This window comes from Phocoena sinus, chromosome 11 (assembly GCF_008692025.1).
Source record: "Phocoena sinus isolate mPhoSin1 chromosome 11, mPhoSin1.pri, whole genome shotgun sequence".
Taxonomy (NCBI): domain Eukaryota; kingdom Metazoa; phylum Chordata; class Mammalia; order Artiodactyla; family Phocoenidae; genus Phocoena; species Phocoena sinus.
In genome coordinates, this window is record NC_045773.1 from 100,114,685 (window position 1) to 100,139,276 (window position 24,592).

General features: G+C 47.2%; 1 pseudogene; it reads left to right on the top strand.

Moving 5' to 3' along the window:
• Positions 1-423: 423 nt before the first annotated feature.
• On the top strand, positions 424-24,592 carry LOC116762213 (annotated as a pseudogene).

Genomic DNA, 24,592 nt, shown 5'->3' on the forward strand with positions numbered 1-24,592 from the left:
GCTTGAAGATGGCGCAGAGACCTCACCCCGTAAGACACGTGCTCCTTTCGGGACCCCATCCACAGCACCTCTGGCCACAAGTACAACAAAGGTTAAGTCACAATGTAACCCAGCCAAGACAAGGAGGAAAAGGGCTATAGCCCAGGGCAGCTGCAAGGCCCGGCCAGCTGGAACAGCAGGACGGCCACGTGTGGGAGGGGTGGCCTTGGGGTGCTGGAAGCAAGGGTACGGAACGTGAGGCTTGATAAAGGAAGTGTTCTCGGTTTGGGAGCACTCTGCTGGGATTCAGGGTGGAACACCCAGGTGAGGCCCTAGTAGGTGGTGTGGACATGCTACCAGGATGGCCTCTAGAGATGGAAAAGGTGACGGCTGCGCCAGGTGAGACAGAAACGCCAGCACATCAGCGGCAGGTGGTGCAGAGGGATGGGCCTGGTCAAGCGGACGTACTGTGTAAGGGCAGAGGGCACGCTCCACAGGGGGCCCCGGGCTGCCCTGCCCCCTCCAAAAGGGCTCCAGCTGCACTCGGAGTTCTGGGTGCCTCTACAGAGACGCTGCTACACAGCCGGGCTCGCCGACAGGAAAGGGGACAAGAGGACACCAAAGCAGCAGAGGCCACCTGCAGAATCAGGTGGAGGCAGTTATCCCAGTGAGTGTCCGGGTCAGAGGGGCAGACAGAGGGCCTGACCCACAGGGAGTCAAGGAAATAGTAGACAGAGCCCTAGAGGCAAAATAGAGGGGCGGCCAGTAAGGAGAGCGTTCTGTCTGTGCAAGCAAAGGAATCAGGGAGGGATGGGCTGGAGGCGGGGGGGTGAGGCCCCAGTTTTGCTCAGTTTCCAGACCGGATCCAGATTCGGGGTCCAGAGCCCAGGGACTGAAGGAGAGTCTGGGTCCCCAGGAGGAGGGAAGGAAGGAAGGAAGGAAGGAGGGAGGGAGGGAAGGAGGGAGGGAGGGGGGCCTGCAGCACATGGCAAGTATAAGGGTAATGATATCCCAAGTCTTCTCCCGAAAGACCCATGTGGTCATTTACGTGGATAACCGCACACTGAAGAAAGTCCAATACTCCAACATTTTGGGGACCGTTGGACATTGTACAGTCACAGAGCAATGTCATGTCTGTCTGCCTTAGTCAGGAACATAATACATGGCCCAGCTCACAGTGGGCCCCTGGGTCCACAGACACCCCCCCCCCCCCCGTGCCTCCAGTGCCCATTCCCCTGGTACCTGAATGTCTAGCTGGGGTGGACATACTTGGAGGTTGTCACAGCGTCCACACTGGGTCCTTAGCCTGTGGGCTAAGAGCTATTGTAGTGGAAGAAGCCAAGCCGTGCCTCTGACATCACTGCCCCTCCCCCAGCCAAGCGTGTAGGGAGGCGGGGTGCCTTGCTAGAAAGGGCTTTGGGGCCAAGAATCCATTTCCTCAACTCCTCCAGCAACCGGTGCCCCCAAAAGGCTAATAGAGTTGTTTACGTTTTACACTGAAAAATGTAAACACCATTCTCAGCTCGCAGGCTGTACAAAACCAGACAGCAGGCAGGAGACGCCGTGGTTGGTCTCTGTCAAGTTCACGGTTTTCAGGGCGGGCTGAATGGACTGTGAGATCTCCCGGGAGACACAGTGAAGTGCCATTTTTCCTTTGGGTCATATAGTCCCTAGGACACTGGACTGTTGAATCTTGGACACATCCGAAGTGTATTTACTTGTTTTCAAAACTCAGAAATTAGTCCTAAGCAGAACAAACTTAGATCAAAAGTATGTAACCTGGGAATCTAGTTCCTCCATTAAATTACATGCAAAGTTCTGTGTGCGTGTGTTTTTCTGTGAGGAGGTCCGTGCATAGCTTTCTTCACATGTTCAAAGGCTCTGTAAGCCAGGTGGTGCCATGTGTGCCTCAGGCTGGGCCCCTGCCCCGGGGGTCAGAGGGTGGATGCCGCCTGGCTTACCCGGTGAGGACTCACCGTCCACAAAAGGCTTCTGGGCTGCCACCAGCTCCAGAGGGCTTCGGGCATCCGAGGGATGCAGGGGAAAGCTGCCCCAATCGATAGAGTGAACGGTTCAATAACTCATTTTGCTGCCGAGGCAGTAAAATAAATAAATAAGAACCTGGCTGGAAGTTGAAACCGTCCGTGTTCAGAGCTTCTCAGAGGCCGAGTTGATGGGCTTTAATAGCCTTGGTCGGCACAGGACACAGGCAGACTGTCCCAGCAGTGTGCCCTCTGTTTCCTCGGTAACCGGACTTGAAATAAGATGATGGCTGGAATTGGGTACCAAATCAATTTGCTCGACGTAGAACTGTGGGGAAGACAAGCTTCCCATAAAACCACAGACTGCACTGTCCAGTTTACTATCGTTTTAGCTTGTGTGTATCTTCCTCTCATTTACCTCCCTTCCGGCTTACCCAGCCCCTTCCTCACAACTCCAGACCCAGCCCACAGCCCCGCAAAAAAAAGAAAACCCAAGTTCCAGTCACGCTATCATCAGTAGGACACTTCTTTCCGGGCTGTTCAGGGGAGGTCAGGTGAAAAGAGCTAAAAGCAGATGCACTTGGGCGCAGCTCTTTTGTGCTATGAGCCTCGGCAGTGGTGCCCTGCCCGAAGCAATGATGTAGGAATTGCTCCCTCGTGAGGCCGGGTGTGAAGACGTTGTTCCAGGCCTTACCTCAGAGGGAAGAAAATTCCCACGTATTCCAGCAGGTGAGTCAGCAATTCTTAGACTTTGCCTGGCTTCAGTCTCAGGGAATTATACCACTTACCACTTTGGCTAGATCAAGAGTGGGGTAAACATCAGGAAGACCCTTCCCAGCATACTGTACAGCTCTTCTGCTAACACTTATCACACGACAGAGTAATTGCCTAATGATTTCTATGGGCCCTCTCTCCAGCCGTGGACTTAGTAAATGACAGCAGCTTACGACATGTATGATAAATGAATGGATTTTAATGGAGATTGTGGTGAGCAATCCCTCAGCCCATGCAGAGTCCTTGGGCTTTCTATTCTCTTGTCATAGCCTCCTTCCCACTTTGAGCCCTTACTTCCCAGACTTACAAAGGAGGGGAGCCCCCCTCCTGAGCCCAGAGGGCCCCAAGGAGAAAGCGTTCTCCCCAAGTCTGACACATAATGACATTCGATAACTGCTTGCCAATTAAAGCTGCACTGATTGTCGTGCAAGATAATCTGATGCTATTTTACAACCGGTTTTGAGCTTCCACCTTTTATATGGTCAAGTTCATAATTCAAGAAGCTTTCATTGAGTGTATCAGTCAGGAAAGGCAGGCATCAGCGAACTTTCTCTCTAAAGGGCCAAATAGTGAATATTTTCCGCTTTCCAGGCCATGCAGCCCCTGTCAGAACTATTCCCCACTGTCATGGCAGCGTGAAAGCAACTTTATGTATATATAATGGGTGTATATGAATGGGCGAAGCCTGTGTTCCAATAAAACTTTATTTACAAACACAGGTGGAGGGCCAGATTCAGCCCATGGGCAGTAGTTTGCCAACCCATGAGCTAGGCTGGGTTCTAATAACAAACACACCAAAATCTCAGAGGCCAAGCACACTGAAAGGTTATTTCTTCTCATGCTACATGTCCAGTATGGGCTGGTGGGAGAGGGGGGGCTTTGCTCCAAGGTCACTTTACCCCATCTCACAACACCGCCATCTCCATGGGGGGCTTCAGTGTCCCCCACAGCAGGAGAGGGAGGGCCTTTGTTCAGGAGGGATACACATCACCTTTAGTCTCACGTCCTGGTCTGAAACTCATACCCGGCCACGACTGAATTCAAGGGTGTGGAAGATTGTAATCCGAAAATAGAAGAGAACTGAATATTGGTGAATCAGAGTACTATCCATCATATACAGCATTAGCGATGTGCAAAGTCCTATTCGGGAGAAGACAGCGGCTAAAAGGAGGCCTCTGCCTGACAGTGGGTGGCACAGATATGGCTGTGCAAATAGCAGTAAGGCAGCGGTGAGAGGGGAGAGGAGTCTGCTGTCTCTTTAGCCGAAAACACTATAGTCAGATCTGAGATGAAAACACAACATGTGGCCAGGCTTTCGGGACGAGTGTTCTAATTACTGACACATTCAGTGGGCAATGCAAATTCAGACAACATCCCTGCCCCATCAGTGCCTTCAGCCTGTGTCTGGACTGAGGAACGTGGGCCTGCAGGGGAAGCGGGGAGAAGGACGGAAGAGAAGAAAGCAAACACAGCCTTCCAGGAAAACGTTATGATGCAGAATTTAAAAATAATAAAATGGGAGCTCCCCTGGTGGCGCAGTGGTTGAGAGTCCGCCTGCCGATGCAGGGGACGCGGGTTCGTGCCCCGGTCCGGGAAGATCCCACGTGCCGCAGAGCGGCTGGGCCCGTGAGCCATGGCCGCTGAGCCTGCGCGTCCGGAGCCTGTGCTCCACACCGGGAGGGCTGAGGCCCGCGTAACGCAAAAAATAAATAAATAAAATAAAATAAAATAAAATGATTACCTGGGAAACTGTAGAAAAACTTCTACAAAACAAAGGACAGACATTTACACTATGTCAGCCACAGACACCAGTGGACTCGCGTTTTGATCCTCACGTGTAACTTTTGGGAGAAATCATAGTCAAATTCATTTCCTAGGTAGGGGAAAAGCTGGAATTGGAAAAGCCTGGAGTGAGGCTACCAGTGAAAGGGAAAGAAAAGAGACAAACGCACACACGGCATGGCCCTCATCCATCCCTGCCTCCAAGCCTGGGGGCACGAGGGCCCCCCAGCCTGGGGCAGAGAACTCCTGAGACAGGAGCGGCTCCAGACTCAAGGCGAACAGCTTACCTGCCTAATGAAACAATCCATTTTGTCAGTTCCCAAGAATACTTACCTTCTCCCCGGCGACTTCCAAGAATTAATTAATACTAAATGCTTGTCAGGCCCTTTGCCAGTGTTAAGGATTTGTTTCATGTTAAAGGCCAGAGTAGGCACAAATAGAAGAGTTTGGCTTTATTTTGTAAATACTCCATCTGAAGATGAGCAAAAATGACCTTGCCGCCTGGAAAGCACAAGAGAGAGAGGCTCTCCCATAAAGAAGGGTCATCTCCACACCACACAGAAGGCAGGTTATACACCTGCCTGCACGTAGCCAGATAACAAGTACTCGATTTTTATTATGATCTTGTATGAACCGGTAGGTACAGCTAAACATAAGAACCTTATTATATCCTCCAAGAAACCTCTTTGGTATCTACAATAAGCTACAAGAGCGTGTGACTGTTTCTTGGGATGACAGTGGAACATCTGAAGTACAAGGCAGTGGAAGGTTGTCTGTCGTCTAGAGCAGATACAGAGGCAGAGGGGGCCTTGCCTGGAGCCAGTGAAGCTGCAAGTCCGAGGGAACCGTCTCCGAGGCTGCCCTGGCTTCTTACCCACCTGCAAGTTCAGGCGCTTTCCAAAACGACCCTCACTTCCCATAGTTTACCGGAAGGACTCACAGAACTCACTGAAAACTGTTACACTCACAACTACAGTTTGTTCCAGGGAAAGGGTTAGAACCAGATGACTGAGACACACAGAGGGCAGAGTTAGGGTCCCAGACACGAGGCCTCCACCCTGCCCAGGAGCCCGCCCTCCCAGCATCAGCGTGTGACCGTCTGTGTCGGGTAATCCCCACCAGCGAAGCTCACCTGTTACGGACGCACGACTGATGGCCTGATGGCCCACGCAGCTGAACCCACTTCCAGCTCCCTTCTCTGCAGTTTGGGCCGACGTCAAACTGAGGGTTGTGAATCCCCCCGTTAGCATAAACAATCACGTGGGGTCCAAGGGGCTCCCCGTGAATCACAAAGACGCTCCTATCAGGCAGGGAGGTCGCCTCCCAGGAGCCAGAGACAAGGGTCAGCTCTCCTTGCGGGAGGACAAATTCTTTACCAACCCAGCTCCCAGGAAGAATGAGGAGATAACCCCGTAGCTTTTGCCTGGGAAGCCTGCTGGGGGCAGGGGGGTCTGAGCATGTCCAAAATTTCGAGGGGAAAATGATTATGTCCCCAAGGGGCAAGTCAGGGGATTGTCTATTTATGCCCTTTAGTCTAAGTCCGTCCTGGACGGCACAGTTTCCCGGAACAAGATTCCAGGCCCGCAATCTCTTCTTTCCTCTTCTGTTCACTCACGGGCCTCACTTATCCACGGCTCAAGGTATTCTCCAACCTCACGTTCTTTGTGAAGTGTGACCGTTTTTAAAAAATGGTTTTCCACACATGTGGAACTCCTGGTATTTCTCACAGTTGACGTGGGTGTGGGAAAATGGGATACAGCTGGCTGACGTGAGAGGCCCTTGAGGCAAGCGTCTTGGAAGTTAAATTGGCACCTGTGTATCGAAAGCCCTAAAAATGTATCCCTGATTCTGAGAATTTGTTCTAAAGAAGTAAGTGGTGTATGAACAGCATGGTTTATTTCTATGGATGGGGGATCATCGCAGCGTCATCCATAACAGTAAAGAAAAATTAGATACAGCCAGGAGTCCAGCAATAGAGGCTGTCAGACATCCCATGACCCGTCCAGAGGCAGCGTGCTATTCCTTCATTCAACAAATGCTCATCGAGTACCTACTCTGGGCCAGGCACTGCCCGGAGGTGAGAGAAACACAGAAAACCTGGCTCGTGGAGCCCACATGTCTATATGGGGGACAAGGGAAGGCAACAAACACAATACACTTTTCATAAAAGTACAGTATGTGGCATGTTGGGGGGTGATATTGGGCTGTGGATTGGGGAAAATGGAGCAGGGCAGGCAGTTGGAGAATAATGGTGGCGAGGGGCTTGGGGAGGAGCTAGAAAACATAGTAAAGAGGGGAGTCAGGAAAGGTCTCGTGAGAAGAGCCGTTCGATGGGGGCTGGGGAGAGAATGTTCTAGAATGTTCTAGAAAGAAGCAAGTGCAAATCAAGGGCCCTAAGGCTGGAGCACGTCCAAAGAATAGCAGGAAGCCACTGCACTGAAGTAGGTGAGCAAGAGGGAAAGGGTGGGGCGGGGGGAAACAGTGAGTCTGACCACAGTGAGACCCTCGCTGTTTCCTCTGTGGAGGGGGCGCTGTGGAGCGCTTGGGACAGACGAACAACGTGAACCCCGGTTCTCAAACAACCATTCTGTGCTGAGTGTTGGGGACAGACCTAAGAAACAAGTTCAGAAAGTGGTGGTCTGTGAGGAAGCTACGGCAATATTCCACACGTGAGGTGGGAGTGCCTCGGACCCGGGTTGAAGCAGCGGCAGAACTCTGGGTCAGCTGCGGAGGTGGAGCCAACAGGATTTGCCACCATATTGGGTCCAGGGTTTAAAAGGACAGACAGCAAGAAGAGTCAATCTTTCCAAACCACGTACGGGAGAAAACGCAATGACGTGAGAAAACATTCAGAATACGTTTCTCAGTGAGAAGGCGTGCTGTAAGTCAATGGGTTCGAAATGATTCCATTCTTGGAAAGGAAAAGACATACGTGTGCACACAGATGTGAGAAGGCTTGAAGGATGTCAGCCGAACTGTGAGCCCTAGTTACCTCTCGAGAGGGTTTAGCAATTGTTTTTACTTTTCCTTTTGCCGATTTTTAATTTCTACTTTCCCCAATATGAATATGCATAGCTTTTTAACTAGGAAACACAAAGCAAGTCATTTAAATGTGATGCCCTTTCCCATCCTCAGTACAGAAACCTCGGCCAGGTCACTTCGTGGCTTTCTCTGTTTTCCTGATGGTAATTAGCGCTACTAAAGATGTTACAGCTCCAAAGAGAGAAGACAGTAACGATGTAGAAGTCTTTGCTGTATTTCCCAGAAGCCATCTCAGGCAGAAGGGGGTCTGTGCGTCATGAACTCAGAGGAAACAGATGCTTGGGAAAGCTTTAGTGGCAAAATATAGTATAGTAACATCTCAGCTTTCAATTCATGACAAATTGTTTAACACAGATGAAGTGCCCAGGATGGTATCAAGAATGACTGGGTACATCTGTTGGCTCTACCTTGCTGTTGAGGGTCTGTCTCTTGTACTGCCAGAAGAAGCAACACAGGGACGTGGGGAGAATGAGGAACTAACATTGTGTAGCTCAGACTTCAGGTGTTACAGGTGAGTGGAGAAAGAAGGAAGGATTTGCTGGGATATTCAGGGGCTGCTGCCTGGAGGTTGCAGAAGCTGACATCGATCCTAAAGAAAGAGAAGGGAAGGATGAAGGCTGGCACAGAGGAGAGGAGAAAGTTCCAGATTAAATAAAGGGTTCGTTCTCTTTACAGCTCTCCAGTAAATGAGGACAGCTTCTCTGGGAGAAATTCCCTTAGGAACATTCAGGTCCCCTCCTCATATGAAGCCCTATTACTTCTGCTGCATGGGGGTCTGCTCACCCAGGGTCTCCTTGTCTATGGAAATGGTCCTGTCTCCCCTAAACCCAAACCTTAACAGAGTCAGGATTATTTAACTAATCCTTTCCTTCTTTTCAATGGACAGTGAAAATGGAAACCTTTAAATGATGTGCTCGAGGATATTTATGTGTTTAAGAAATGAGTTTCTTCGGCATAATTTTAACCAGCCTCTCACAGTTAATGACTAAGTAAATGGCTCCCACTTTTGGTTTTGGTAAATATTTCTCTCTCCATCATCACTTATTCTTTTATGGGAGCCATAGACTGCTCCATAAACTCAGCACAAGAATTGGTTTAAGTTTCTTTGATGCCATATTAGTAGAAACTTCCGATCACATCCATTAGGGGAGAGAATGGATTTCTTTCCTTTTCTAGAAAACCTTCTATGAGTCACTAAATGAGCGTTTTCTCCTCTCTGGACCTGGGCCTGCCCCAGTTCTCAAACTGTGCAGATTTAGAAATCGGCACGAGGATAATTCTCTCCCATCCTGTAAATGTCCGACCTCTGTCACCGCCGTCACTGGAAGAGATCTGCCGGTCCAGGACGCGAGAACCTGGCCCCTTCCCCGAGCCTGCGCGGGCGCAGCCGACTGTAAACTGAGTGACCCGGCCAGCGTGACGCGAGCTCGCAGGGCGTCGAGCTCAGATGCTGCTTCTCCCTCCGTAGCAACGCATCATCCGCCACCACGGCAGACGTGACCCTCGGAGGACCACGCTGTGCCCACGTGTCCTGGAGGATGTGCTCCTGGAGGGCAGGTGCCGTGACTCGTCACCAAGGTCAAGATTCTGTGGTGGCAAGGTGGCGACATCCCCCCCTCCCACCCCCACGCATTTCTCTAGTCCCCTTCCCTCCTCTGGACTTTTTCCAAAGCACCTGTCACCATCTAACCTACCAAACGTGTGTCACTGTGTCATGCTCAATGACTGTCTCCCCCCTGCAGTGAGAGCTCTGGGGCAGGGGCTTTGCGCTGTTTTATACTACTTCAGTGAGTGGCCCTCAGTAAATACGTAGTGAAGAATAATTAAAGCGTCCCCCGGCGTCGAGGAGAGCACCTGGAACACAACAGGTACTCGAGAAATCATTTCTGAATGCACGAGGGGTCTGTGGGTTTACACATGTCATGTCATTTAATCCTACACGACAGGCATTATTATTCCCATTTGACAGACAAGGAAACTGAGACACGATAGGTTCAGCAGCTTCCTCGGGCTCCTGTGAGCGGTGAACGGTGGAGAGAGGCTGCAAACTCGGCTCTATCTGGAGCCAAACCTCTTGTAATTCTGCTGAACTGAACAGGATTGTTTACTGTGGAAACAGACCATTGAGAATGCATAGATTTATTGATATAAACATGCACATTTTAATTACAGCTTGTAAACACGAGAAGCTTGGAGACAAAAATCTAATATCTGGCCCAAGTTCTCTTTTGCAGTTACCTGTTTATCCGTGGATTGCTTCTCTGATTGCGTCTGCATCATCAAAATCTATTTTAAAATATTTATCGTGCATCTATTTTGTGTCAGGCACTGTTCTATGTGTAGGACACATCAGTGAACAAAAAAAAATCCTGTCCTCATGAAGTTTATTGCCTTGCAGGGGAGAGACATAATAAGTTATGAATATGAGAAAAAAAGGACTATATTCTACAGCATGTTAGAAAGCAGTAACTATGGAGAGGAAAAGAAAGCTGAGCAGGGTGAGGGGGCAGGAGTGCCAGGAAGAGTGTACGGAGAAGTGTGGGGACCACGCCTAGATGCGCATGAGTGAGCCAGGCAGGGGGAAGGGCCAGGACAAAGGCCTGAAGGGTGCCTGCACATCCAAGGAGGGAGGAGGTCAGTGTGGCAGCACCGAGGTGGTCCAGGGGACAGCAATGAGAGATGGGACCGGAGGGAACAGGGCTGGATGTTGCAGGGAAGGACTCTGCTTTTATCCGGGGACAGGTGGGAAGCCACCGGAGGGTTTTAGAAGAGCTGTGACACCATAAACTTTTGCCTCAAAAGGATCCTCTGTGGCTGTGTTGAAAGTAGACTCCAGGGGACAGAGGTTGGAACAAGAAGGTCAGGTCGGAGGCTATGCATTAACTCAGACAAGAGCTGATGGTGGCTCGAAATAGACCAGGAGCAATTGAAGTGGGATAAGACATCCAAACTCTATTTTCCAACATACCAATTATTTCTACCTTCAATCGTGCAGCCTCTGCGGCTGCTTCTCTGTCTCTCTCTTTGTTTAACTTTTATTGAGGAGTGCATAAATTCTCAGGGTACAGCTTGATAAATATTCACAAAGCGAACACACCACCCAAATGAGAACCTCGGAACCTCACCTGTGTCTTCTCCTAATCACCACCCCCTTTGCCTCCAGAGGTAACTAGCCTGGAACACCATAGATTAGGGTTGGTTTGTTTTTTTTAGTTTATATGACTATAGAGGAATTATACGACTCTTTTGGTGTCCGGCTTTTCTTTTTTCAGTGACGTTTTAGTGTATAGCAATAGCTGGTTCATTTCATCAGATTTCCAGCCATTTTGTCCACACTTTAGTTCCTCTATGATTTATCACAGTTATTTAGAATCCGGATCTGATACACTCACGTATCTGTTAGCAGCAGGTCTTTTTCTATTGCCTATGTTTGCTCTTTGGGTCAGATGCCAGTCTTGTGCGTGAAACATTGTAACGGTTCTGAATGATGTCTCTTTTTCCTGAAAGGATTTATTTGTGCTTCTCACAAATAGAATGGGAGCAGAGCACCTTAATCTCATCTGTGGTTGAGCAGATCAGGAACACAGTTTCAGCCTCAGAGGCCGGTCCACTTCTCACTCGCCCTTACCACTGGGGTTCCACCTGCCAGCCTGGGGGTACTTCAAGGATCCCTTCTCATTGGCAGACCCTGAACCCAAAGTCCTGTCTTCCCAGTATTGTGAGACTGTTGAAATCTCGTTTTGGCTTCTCAGCCACAGACCTGCCACTTTCTGCTGGTCTTCCGGGCTTTTCTGCTGCGAATAAATTGGCAAATACCTCAAGAGAAAAGCAGCAGAGAACACCAGGCTCATCTCTCTGTGGTTCTGAGGGACTGAGGATCCACCCTGTGGTCCTTTCCTCTGTCCTGCGATGTACAATTACAATGTATAGACTTCGGGGCTGGCAGAAACCCAACCAAGAAGACAGGAAGGAACAAGTGGAAACTCCAGAAAGTGCCCCCACCCCCCGCCAGATAAGAGAGCAAATCCAGACGGAACGGCTGAGAATGGTGCTATTCTCAGGAATCTGACGAGCACGGGGTTGGAGGTCACCATCCTACCCCCATTCAATGCATCTGTTACGGTTTCTGCAAAAATCAGGTGGATTTTCATGAATGATGGTAGATTAGCGAAAACTTATCCAAGTAGTAGTCCCAACCGTAGCTGCTGAATGAGATGTGGTATCTTAACCGGAACAGCCCGACACAGACTTTGGTACTCGGGTTGTGGCTATCCACCTGGAAAATGCGTTCTTTTCAAACCTTCTCAGGAGAGATAATCCAAAGTGGTTCTGTGCTACGTCAAAAGGATAGAAGTGCGTGTTCAGTGCCTTAGCCCAGGGGTGTGCTTTTTCTCCTGCTCTCTGTCATCTCGACAATCCCCGGAATGTCATGATGCTCTACTATATCACTGGCATTCTGCTAACCAGAATGGCAAATAGGAAGTGGCAAGGGCTTTGGATGCTAGAGCAAAACATATGTGTGTCAGAGGGCAGAACATGACGGCCCTTTAGGCTTTCAAAGTCCCGACATATTGGTGAAGGCTCTAAGAGGTCGGTGGTCCGGGGCATGCCCTCTAAGTTAAATGATTACCACCTTATAAAATGGTATATGGCTTGAGGACACTTTGGATTTGGTGGGGCAGGGGCAGCCTGTATTGCACTTGATATTACTTCTCTGACCTATTTCTCGAGTGCCAGTCGTGAATGAGGCCCAAAGTACAAGAAGGCTCTACAGAAATTCTAGGTTTCAGTGCAACCCACCCTGCTCTTGAGGCCATATAATTTATCAAATCCACCAGTGCTAGGGACATCCAGAGTAGAGAAAATGCTGTGAGGGAGCGTTGACAAGCTCTGGTAGGAGATCTGCAGTGCAGAATGCCTGGGTTACTAGAGTAAGGTCATGGCCACTCCATTTCAGGGACTGTTTATTGTGAAAAGACTCACCATTTCAAAACCAGCTCTTGAAGTGATAATAGATAATAGAGATCAAGTTGAAAAGGGAACATCAGGTGATTATATGACCGGAACTGCTCATCATGAGTTGGACGTCGTCAGATCCACCAAGTCGGTCAGGCATCTGATGGCGATGGTATGTTTAGGGTCACGGCTGAGCAAGTGCAGAGGGCACAAGGTGTCCCAGGTCTCCATGTCACCTCCCTCCGTCGTCCTGACACCTCTCAAAGCTTTACATCTATAACTATGGGGGCAGGGGTGGGACTGCTATGATCTATTGGCAAAGGAAGGAAAGCAGCTTGTTCCTGGCTCGTGGAAGGGTTGGTTGCAGTCGTCAGTGCTGGCTGACAGTGGGCTGCTGTCAACACCATGGCTCTATGAGGGGTGACCCTAAAGGACAGTGGTGAGGGGAGACCTTCCCGGCAGGCAGAGCTGTGAGCAAGGTGCTGCTTTTGTCCACTCTGTATGGCCCGAGAACTGTCCTAAGATGAGGATGTACACAGACTACTGGGTTAGTGAATAGCTTGGCTGGTTGGTCAGGGGGATAGAAGGGACAGGTTTTTAAGATCAGAGACAAAGACGTCTGGGAACAAGCACGTAGATGGATCTTGGGAAGTGGCCACAAAATGTGCGGAGCTTTATGTCACTAGAAAAGATTCAGCACAGAGCGGTCAGTCACTGGCCAGTTCGACAGGAGGGACAGCCATCCTCTGTCCTCAGCCACCCCAGCACTTGTACAACAGACCCCTGAATGGCAAGAGAAAAAGAGATGGGGGAATATTAATCATGGCCTCAGAACCAGATGCACAAGTTGGAACTTTAGCTTGGGACGTACACTTTTGAGAGAGCATAGCCTGCCATCACCTTGAAGATTCAGTAACAGAGTGGACTTGACGTAGGGATGAGGGGATCCAGCTGTGCAAAGGGCGGGCTGCAGAAGACGCCCGTGATTCCCCTGCATCTCCTCCCTTTACCCACCTCTGATCTCAGCCACAACTGCAGGGGGTAGTTCCACGCAGACTCACACTCAAGCTGATTCTGCTTTCTGCACCAGGGCTTTCTCAGAAAAGCTTTGAGCCTTTCAGTCCACGCACAACACAGCCCAGCAGTGCAGGGTGTTACCACACCAGGGGCAGTCCTCACCAGCAGGGAGCGGAGAAATACTTCCACCTCTCATCCCTCAGATGGGCAACACCAAGAAGCATCCTCTAGACGTCTCAGAGGTCCCAGCAGAATCAATCCCCACTGCTTACGGCAGCGATCTCAATGATACACATGGTTCTTCCTGTCTCACCCTCCCTGCCCTCACGCCCACCTCCTGCTTCACCTCTCATTTAAAGAAACTGCTCCCAAGCCCTGTCTCAGGCTTTGCTTTCAGGGATTCCCAAACTAAAGCGATAGATGCACCTGCCAAAAAGAAACTATGTATTAATATCTGACAGGAGCCAGAAAAGCAAGATTCCATCCAAAATCAGAGGAGAATAATTCAGAAGAGTAATTTGGGTGTGGGTATGTGAAAGGGGGTGTGGGGAGCTATTTTATAACTTCAGACTTAGCAGGTCCAGTTCATTCCATAAGCCAGTATTAAATATAGGTTTTTAGAGCTGACAATGTAAGCATAGAATATCAAAATTTAGAAAGGCATAGGAGACGTTTATCTTTCTCCTGTGCTTTGAGAACACACACACACACACACACAGACAGACACACACACACACACACACACACACAGAAAGATATAGGAGACGTTTATCTTTCTCCTGTGCTTTGAGAACACACACACACACACACACACACACACACACACTGGACTATAAGAAAAAAATCACTAGAGCCACACAGGGGAACCTGGCTCTTTGGACCACACGAGTATTATCAAAGCATCACCAGCGGGAGAGAGCCCAGTTACGAGCCAAAGACTAGAGAGGAAAAAGCCTTTGCTGTGAATAAATAGCCTGATGAACCCAAACATACTCAGTGGCTGGAGAATCACAGGACAGAGTAAGTCCTTTTTCATCTACAGAGCGTAGGGGTTTGCGTGTATGAACCACGTCTGCTCCTGGCCACACTTTCAAGAACCACACGTGTGCCTTCTGTGACTTCAAGGTTTCGTGAAACACAGTTTGAAAACCTGGGCCAACCCACCCCTTCTTCTAGAAATGTCTCCACTCCATCCATCTCTGGAAGGGAAGAACCCTCCAACTTTGCTAAAACATCCCAGAGAAGGGGACTGGTGCAGATTCCCAGTGTGGAGACGCTGGACCGTTTTGACCCAAATGGATCTTCCTTTAATGCTTTCTCACTGCAGCCAAATGCTCATCCTTCAGGTCCTGATCTCAGTGGAAACAGTAAGACATTGCCGTCATTTTACAATCTCCTTTCACAGCCCTCAAGGTAGGTAATAGTTTTTATACTGGATTGGGCTGTGATTAATGGGAATTAAAGGAAGCTGAGACTACAAGTATCAAGCAATTCTTATCTGTAGTAAGTTGTTCACGAAATTTCCGTTTGCCTCCCTGAGAAGATACCTAGAACTGAGCAACAATAAGTTTTTCTTATTATTAAGGGTTAAAGTGTGTCCCCCTCCAAAAAACACACGCTGGAGTCTGAACCCCTAGTACCTCAGAGTGTGACTTTATGTGGACACAGGGCTGTAGGTAGTCAGGGAAGATGAGGTTATATACTGGAGTAGACTACGTCCGACTCCACGATTACGGGTGTCTTCATGTCCCACGTGAAGCCAGAGACACACACAGGGAGAAGCCATGTGATGATGGGGGCAGAGATGGAAGTTATACAGCTGCAAGCCCAGGAGCACCCGAGAGCGCTGACGGCCACCGGAAGCTGGAGGAAGCAAGGAAAGGTCCCCTCCAGCTTTCAGAAGGAGCACAGCCTGCTGGCACCTTGATTTTGGACTTCTGGCCTCCAGAAGTGTGAGCCAATAAGTTTCTGTCTTTTTTTTTTTTTTTTCTTTGCAGTACGCGGGCCTCTCACTGCCGTGACCTCTCCTTCTGCGGAGCACAGGCTCCGGACGCGCAGGCTCAGCGGCCATGGCTCACGGGCCCAGCCGCTCCGCGGCATGTGGGATCTTCCCGGACCGGGGCACGAACCTGTGTCCCCTGCATCGGCAGGCGGACTCCCAACCACTGCGCCACCAGGGAAGCGCAAGTTTCTGTCTTTTAAGCCAGCTGGCGTGTGGTACTTTGTTATGGCGGCCCTAGGAAACGAATGCACTTATATTAATGATTTCTCTCTGATCAAGTCTCTAACATGTATCGATCAGGATAAAAGTGCGTCTCCACAATTCACCCCTTTCTTCTCTTCTCGAGAGACTTTGGAAGCTTATGAATTAAGAGGCTATTTTCAGAAATAGTGATGCAAGTTTCAATTTTGGATGTATTTAATTATAATCTATAAATCAGTAGCACTTCTCCCAAAAAGATGTATCCAAAGTCCATCTGGGATTCAGAGAGGTACTGAACTCAAACAGCTCACTACTCCGACAGTCCGTAATAGATACACAATTCTCTCTAAGCATAGCAAGGCATCATTCTAGAATGAAAATCCTCACTAAAGCTGGGTGACAGAATGCCTATATGCGGGCCTCTACAGGCCCGGCTATGCCAGATTTAATTAAGGAGTTGTATTTGCATCGATAAATTCTTATCCAAGGTAAAATAAAAGTGATTCGATTTGTTCACACTCAATTTCGTTTAGGTGTACAACTAGTGGTTTACGTCTATTGCAAAATAATTCAACCAAGAAATCAATTTTAGCACCTACAAAATCCCAACCAGGCTATAATTACAATCTTCCACATGCTAATTGCACACATTTTCGGATAGGAAACATACATAGGTATCGTGTATCATCTTACTGTTTACCACCCAAAATTATACTTGCATAAAACATGGGAAAATTATCTTCATTATTTATGACCCTCATAAGGCTAGGATGTTCCTTTTATAGCCCTTTCTGGATCCGTCCAGGTTAGTAAATTACTATCTTCCTTGGCCGTCTATGTATCTTTTATTCTTCTTGAGCTGTTGGAAGCTGAAAAGGGTTGAGGAAGAGATCCCCATAGTAGGAGGCAGCGGGGACCAGAGATCACAGCGGGAACTGGGACCTCAGCTCAGAGCATGGGTTTCTGGGGACCTTCTTCTGCCTGGCTGGTGAGTGTCCACATCGAATAAGACGACAGGCCACGAGCTGGGGGATGAGTGACCTAATGGAGGAACTCATGAAAATGAAGCCCATTTCCAAATAGGAGACTAAATACATGCTCCAGGGAGGCTGTAAGGTGACCGCACCTGACGAAGAACCAGGATACATACGACAGCATTCAACAGGTTGTTCTGAATGTCTTAATGGCCTCTAGAGCATTCTGCATCTAAAAAGATCTGCGTGGATCATTTGCGTGGAGCAATTTAAGAGTGCAAAAGGCAGGACACACTTGAGTTGGGGTCTTGTTGTTTTGACAATATTCTCTTACTATCTGCCAAACCACACTCCCTGTGACAAGGATGCTCGCGTGAGTACATCAGGTCACCGTTTACAAAGGTCCAACAGGGGCCTCTCTCCCTGGGAGGCTGATTTGCAAGTGATGGCTACTGTCGCGCCTGCTTTAGAGTCGATGAAAAAACCAGGGGAACGAAGAGGAAACTGAGGATGGGAGAAGCTAGGTGGTTCAGCCAAGACCCCACAGCTACTCTGGTACCACATTTTGACACTATGCCTATTTGATGCTTACATCTCACGAGGAATGGCGAATGTCCCGACAAACACACATTCATTATTCTATTTATTATAAAGAGTTATTTTGTGTAGTACTCATGTACCACACAGCGTCTTCTTGCCTGGGACTGTGGAGGGAAACCTCTTAATGTCTTAGCACATAAAGAACTGTCCTTCTGAGCACGGGGAGAGGGGGTCCCTCGTCACACAGCCCAATATCCCTCAGGAGAAACGGATGGATGTTCTCCTGGGCCACCTTTACTCCTCAGGACACCTATGTGTCTCTCCAAGGTGCCCAGGTTTTGAAAGGGAAAGGCAAGGGTTGATTCAGAGAATGAAGGTGGGAAAGGTGGAGGAACAGGTGGAGGTGAGGAAGATGGAAGTTGTCAGCGTCCCTGACATTGGCCATGACCAGCTCACTCTTGGAGAATTTCATGTGACTCTGGCACTAAGTTTGGGGGGAGATGGTGACAAATGCAGTGTGTCCAAAGGGAGCATGGTGGGCAGTTAGGAAAGAATCCTCGCTTGGAGTTGTTGAAGAAACTGGGAGTGGTTAGTCTGGATTGGAGAAGTCTCGAGGAGACATCACACCTCGATCCTGCTAGGCCAAGGACTGGCACAGAGAGAGGCAGATGTTTTTTGGTGGATGCACAGGACATAGTGAGACAATTAGAAAAAGAGTACCAGGAAGGAAAGTTCACCTCAGTTTAAGAAAAATCACCCTAACAATTACAGCAGACAAACAGTGATGATCTATGGAACTTTCCATCTTTGGCTGGAATTATACAAGCAATGACTGGATAGCTGTCCCAAAGAGCACCATTTGGCTGAACCAGATGGCCTTGGGTGTCTTCTAGATCTAAGTGCTGTGCCTCTAGGTAAGGACTTGGCTCCCTGGTTTCATAATTCCTTGGTGTTTGCTACAGACCTCTCCACAGTGCAGTAATCCCTTTCTTAAAAAATTTATTTATTTATATTTGGCTGCCTCGCGTCTTCGTTGCTGCGCGCAGGCTTTCTCTAGTTGTGGTGAGCGAGGGCTGCTCTTGGTTGTGGTGCGCGGGCTTCTCATTGCAGTGGCTTCCCTTGTAACAGAGCACGGGCTCTAGGCATGTGTGCTCAGTAGTTGTGGCGCATGGGCTCAGTAGTTGTGGCTCGCGGGCTCTAGAGCACAGGCTCAGTAGTTGTGGGGCACGGACTTAGTTGGTCCGCGGCATGTGGGATCTTCCCGGACCAGGGCTTGAACCCGTGTCCCCTGCATCGGCAGGTGGATTCTTAACCGCTGCACCACCAGGGAAGTCCAGTAATTCCTTTTATCTTTTATGATCTCAGGGCCACTTAGAATATTATTTCTTTGGCTGACTCCTTGGCTCTGAAGAGCAATGCCAAAACCTGAAGGAATCATGAAGTGCTGATGTGAAATCTCTATTAATTTCTGATGACTTTCTTATCTTAGTAGATTTTTATGCGCCCTAGGTACCTCACAGTTTGTAGGCATTCAATGAAGTTTTGATGGGCGAATGAATGAATGCATGCATGCCTGAGTGTGAACACTACTTAGCTAATTATGAAAACAATATTCCAGGCTTCAAGGACAAAAGAAGAGGGGAAGAATCCAGAAATCTTTTGAACATTTTAAAGCAGATGTAAGTTAAAAATTAATGAGTAACGGTTGTTCATGATTTTTTAAAATACCCTTAGCATTTTATTTTTTGCTCTAAAAATAGAAAATTTCCTTAAAGTGATTTTTTAGTCTATAAAAATATATAGCATACATTATACTAAACGGTGAAATATTAAAAGCACTTCCTTTAAAATTGAATAAGACAAGGAGGCTTGCCATTGACATTTCCAGTAAAAAGTTTACTGAAGGTTCTACATTGTGCAGTCAAAAAAGAAAAGAAATAAAAAGGTGAAGGACTGCAGAGCAAAAAGCAAAGTTGGCAAAAATTCCAGATATGATTGTCTGCCTCAGAAAACCCAAATGGATCTGAGTTTAGTAAAATTTCTGGATATAAAATCAATGTGCAAAAGGCTGCACATCTAGGGCTTCCCTTGTGGCGCAGTGGTTGAGAGTCCGCCTGCCGATGTGGGGGACACAGGTTCGTGCCCCGGTCCGGGAAGATCTCACATGCCGCGGAGCGGCTGGGCCCGTGAGCCATGGCCGCTGAGCCTGCGCGTCCAGAGCCTGTGCTCCGCAACGGGAGAGGCCGCAACGGTGAGAGGCCCGCGTACCGCAAAAAAAAAAAAAAAAAAAAAAAAAGGGCTGCACATCTATATACCAGCAAAGAACAGTAAAAACTACAAAATAAAAATTGTCAACTTCTAACAGCATCAAAAATAGAAAGTATGTAGGAATAAATATGGCAAAGATTAAAGGACCTTAAGGTGAACATTTTAAAACTCTCTCAGAAGTTGGTGATGGGATTGTAAATTGTTATAACCATTTCAGAAACATAACATTATCTACTGAGGTCAAACTCGTGCATGCTCTATGACACACCAATTCCATTCTTAAGAACATACCACAGAGAAGCACTTTTTCACGTATGCCGAAATATATACACAGAAATCTTCATAGAAGCGCTGTAATAGCAAAATTTGAAAGCAATGTCTATCAGTAACAAATGTCCATCAACATCAAATACTCATCAACAGTAAACTAAATATATGACAGCATATTTATTCCGTGAAAGGTTAGCCATGAAAATGAATGAACCGCAGCTATACACATTAGAATGGATTAATCTCAGAAGTAAGACATGGAATAAGAGACTAAGGGACTAAAGAATACATACAGTGTGCACAAAAAAGGCAAAACAAACAATTTGTTATTTGCGGATACATATGTATGTGATAAAACTATAATGAAAAGTATAAATTGATTAAACTTCAATATAGTGCATTTTGGGGAGGAGAGAGAAGACCTTTATTGGGAATGAGCTTAAAGGTGCCTTCAAAGGCCCTGTTGGTGTTCTCTCTCTTAGGCTGGGTGTTTGTTTTACTATTATTATGTACACTTTCCTATGTCATATTTCTCAGCTCTGTAGTTTTTTTTCTTTTTCCGGGAAAATGCTCTTTAACCCAACGTGGTACGTATCGAAATGTATCCATTCATTCTATTGATGGTGCATTAGTGAATAACATCTACTTAGAATGACCAAAACTACAACTGGGTGTCATGGACTGTATGTTTTCAAAATGTAAAGATTAAGAACTGGCTTGAGGAGCTTATATAGGAAGCATGTTATCTCCCTATTTAACAATATTGAAGGTCTAGAAAGACCTCGTAGCATTACTGCAGTGATATCACTGGTCTTAAGTAATGGTCAAACTGAGGAATTATTTGCAAAATAATTGGGATCGATAATGTTCAGAATATATCAGGCAGTACTCACTTTACCTGCGGGCCACAGACAAACTACTCAGGATTCTTGGTTGCCAACAAGAACCGACACTGGTCAACACAAGAAGAAACGATCTCTCAGAAGCCTGTGAAGTACAGTTGAGCCTTGAGCAACTCAGGGATTGGAGCACCGACCCTCCAAGCGGTCCAAAACCCACCTGTAATTTATGGTCGGCCCTCTGTATACGTGGTTCCTCCACATCTCTGGGTCCGCATCCTCGGATTCCACCAGCCTCAGACCATGTTGTACCATGGTATTTACTACGGAAAAAAATCTGCTCTAAGTGGACCCGTGCACTTCAAACCCGCGTTGTTCAAGGGTCAGCTGTACTTGTGGAGACGGGGGGAAGCCTAGTCGGCCGGGTTTGAAAAGTAGACGTGACTGATGGAAGTTTGTGAAGGTCATGTCGCAGGAATCAGCCAGTTAGGACACCTCTGCTTCCTCTAGGTCTGCCACCATAGCTATAAACCCTAAATGACCCCTGCATCCTGGCCCCTCTTACGCCCTATTCCAGGCTCCACTGAGAGCATCCAGTGGCCAGGTTCAGGTCACACATCTACCCCTTTGGTGCCAGGGTTCAGGGTGAACAAACGGATGAACTTTGTGACTTCTATATTCCACAGATTTAGGAAAGGAATACAGGTGTCAGGAGCCACAGATGAATGAGTGAGAGAACGAACAGAAGCAGAGGAAAGGAGGAGGGAGAGGGAGAGGAAGCTTAGAAATGATCTGCCATGTTCATCAAAAATTTTGCTCCTGAAGCCCCATCTAAGACTCTGAATCTAAATTTCTGAAGTTGGTGGAGAGGGGGCGGGTCCACAGAAATCTTCCATTTATTTAACCTGAATGTCAGGCGATATTTTTAAGTTTGAAAAGATTACTGGCATCAATAACGCAGGCCCTTAAATCTACTTACTCTTTCTATGACTTTCAGTGGCTTTGCTTTTACTATGTGAAGGTTGGGGCGTGTCTAAAGGATTCCAAACTTCTTTTCTCCCTAATTGTTCCTTAACCAATTTATCCGTCTCCGTGTGCATTTCTTGGAGAGGCATAGCAGCAAGGTCAATTTATGAATGAAGAAGTTCAGGATTTGACTACTTAGAGCCCCAAGAAAAATCATCCGAGTATTTAAAATAAACAGTATTTGTCACTTAACCACGACGCTGGTGTGCCAGGCATTATTCCGGTCATTTTACATGTCTCACCTAATACAATCCTTCAAACAAGCCCCGTGAAACAAGTATCCTCGCTTTACAGATGATGGAATTGAGGCATCAAGACATAAAATAATCCACTCAAGGTAATGAATGGAGGAGCAGGGACTTCGATCTAGTTAAATTTGCTCCAGAGTTTCAGCCACCATTTAATACTGCCTCAGTAAATGTCAATTTCATCAGAGCAAAACAGACATTTTAAAATTCACTTATTGGTCATAAATAAATCAACCAATAAATATAAAGCACTATTAACAAATACAGATTTATAACCACGAAAATGATCTCTTCTTAATTCGGCCTTCCGAAATCTGCTTTGACTGTCTCTGCGCTCACGGCTAAACAGCACGTAAACAAAAGTCTTGCACTCAGGGAACACCTGTGAGCTCCCAGGCTACTGGCCGGCTGTTTACCGGTCAGCTCCACCCGTTCTCAGTGGGCAGGTTTCCTCTGGGGAGCTGCATCTTCTCTCCCATCTTTACAGGGAGCTTCCTCCTGGAGAAGCTTAAAGCAAACCTGTTCTTCCTGCCGTAATCTTCTCTGCAATACACCCGTTAAGGATTCAACCTGGGTTAAATGTGGATTCCTTTAAACAAGAATTTAAATCAAAGACCAAAAGACAGCCCTCAGAATGGGAGAAAATATTTGCAAATGAAGCAACTGACAAAGGATTAATCTCCAAAATTTACAAGCAGCTCATGCAGCTCAATAACAAAAAAACAAACAACCCAATCTAAAAATGGGCAGAAGGCCTAAACAGACATTTCTCCAAAAAAGATATACAGATTGCCAACAAACACATGAAAGGATGCTCAACATCATTAATCATTAGAGAAATGCAAATCAAAACTACAAGGAGATATCATCTCACGCCTGTCAGAATGGCCATCATCAAAAAATCTAGAAACAATAAATGCTGGAGAGGGTGTGGAGAAAAGGGAACACTCTTGCACTGCTGGTGGGAATGTGAATTGGTACAGCCACTACAGAGAACAGTATGGAGGTTCCTTAAAAAGCTACAAATAGAACTACCATATGACCCAGCAATCCCACTACTAGGCATATACCCTGAGAAAACCATAATTCAAAAAGAGTCATGTACCAAAATGTTCATTGCAGCTCTATTTACAATAGCCCAGAGATGGAAACAACCTAAGTGTCCATCATTGGATGAATGTATAAAGAAGATGTGGCACATATATACAATGGAATATTACTCAGCCATAAAAAGAAACGAAATTGAGTTATTTATAGTGAGTTGGATGCACCTAGAGTCTGTCATACAGAGTGAAGTAAGTCAGAAAGAGAAAGACAAATACCGTATGCTAACACATATATATGGAATTTAAGGGGAAAAAAATGTGATGAAGAACCTAGGGGTAAGACAGGAATAAAGACACAGACCTACTAGAGAATGGACTTGAGGACACTGGGAGGGGGAAGGGTAAGCTGGGACGAAGCAACAGGGAGGCATGGACATATATATGCTACCAAATGTAAAATAGATAGCTAGTAGGAAGCAGCTGCATAGCACAGGGAGATCAGCTGGGTGCTTTGTGACCCACTAGAGGGGTGGGATAGGGAGGGTGGGAGGGAGAGAGATGCAAGAGGGAAGAGATATGGAAACATATGTATATGTATAACTGATTCACTTTGTTTTAAAGCAGAAACTAACACACCATTGTAAAGCAATTATGCTCCACTAAAGATGTAAAAAAAAAAAAAGAATTTAAATCAAACTGAGGTTTTTCCTCACACACCCTACATATTAAATAATTATGAGCAAAAATATGTTATGGGGGCAGAACAGGCATAAATAGGAAAATAGGCATATCTGTGTATATATATATATAATGGAATACTACTCAGCCACAAAAAGGAATGAAATAATGCCATTTGCAGCAACATGGATGGACCTAGACATGATCATACTAAGTGAGATAAGCCAGACGGAGAAAGACAAATATCATATGATATCGCTTACAGGTGGAATCTAAAAAATGATACAAATGAACGCATTTACAAAACATAAATAGACTCACAGACATAGAAAACAGACTTATGGTTACCAAAGGGGAAAGATGGGGGCGGGATAAATTAGGGGTTTGGGATTGATATACACACACTTCTAGACATAAAACAGATAACCAGCCTTGCAGACGCCGCTACCCTGGAGCCTCCCGCGCTGCTCAGCCGTGGTCAACCCCACCGTGTTCTTTGACATCGCCATCGACGGCGAGTCCTTGGGTCGCGTCCCCTTCAAGCTGTTTGCAGGCGAAGTTCCAAAGACGGCAGAAAACTTTCATGCTCTGAGCCCTGGGGAGAAAGTCTTTGTTTATAAAGGGTCCTGCTTTCACAGAATAATTCCGGGATTTATGTGCCAGGGTGGTGACTTCACACTCCATCATGGCACTGGTGGCAAGTCCATCTATGGGGAGAAATTTGATGATAATTTCCTCCTGAAGCATGCAGTCCTGGCATCTTGTCCACGGCAAATGCTGGCCTCAACACAAACATTTCCCAGTTTTTCATCTGTGCTGCCAAGACTGAGTGGTTGGGTGGCAAGCATGTGGTTTGGGGCAAGGTGAAAAAGGGCGTGAATATTGTGGAAGCCATGGAGCGCTTTGGGTCCAGGAATGGCAAGACCAATGGCAAGAAGATCACCATTGCTGACTGTGGACAAATCTAA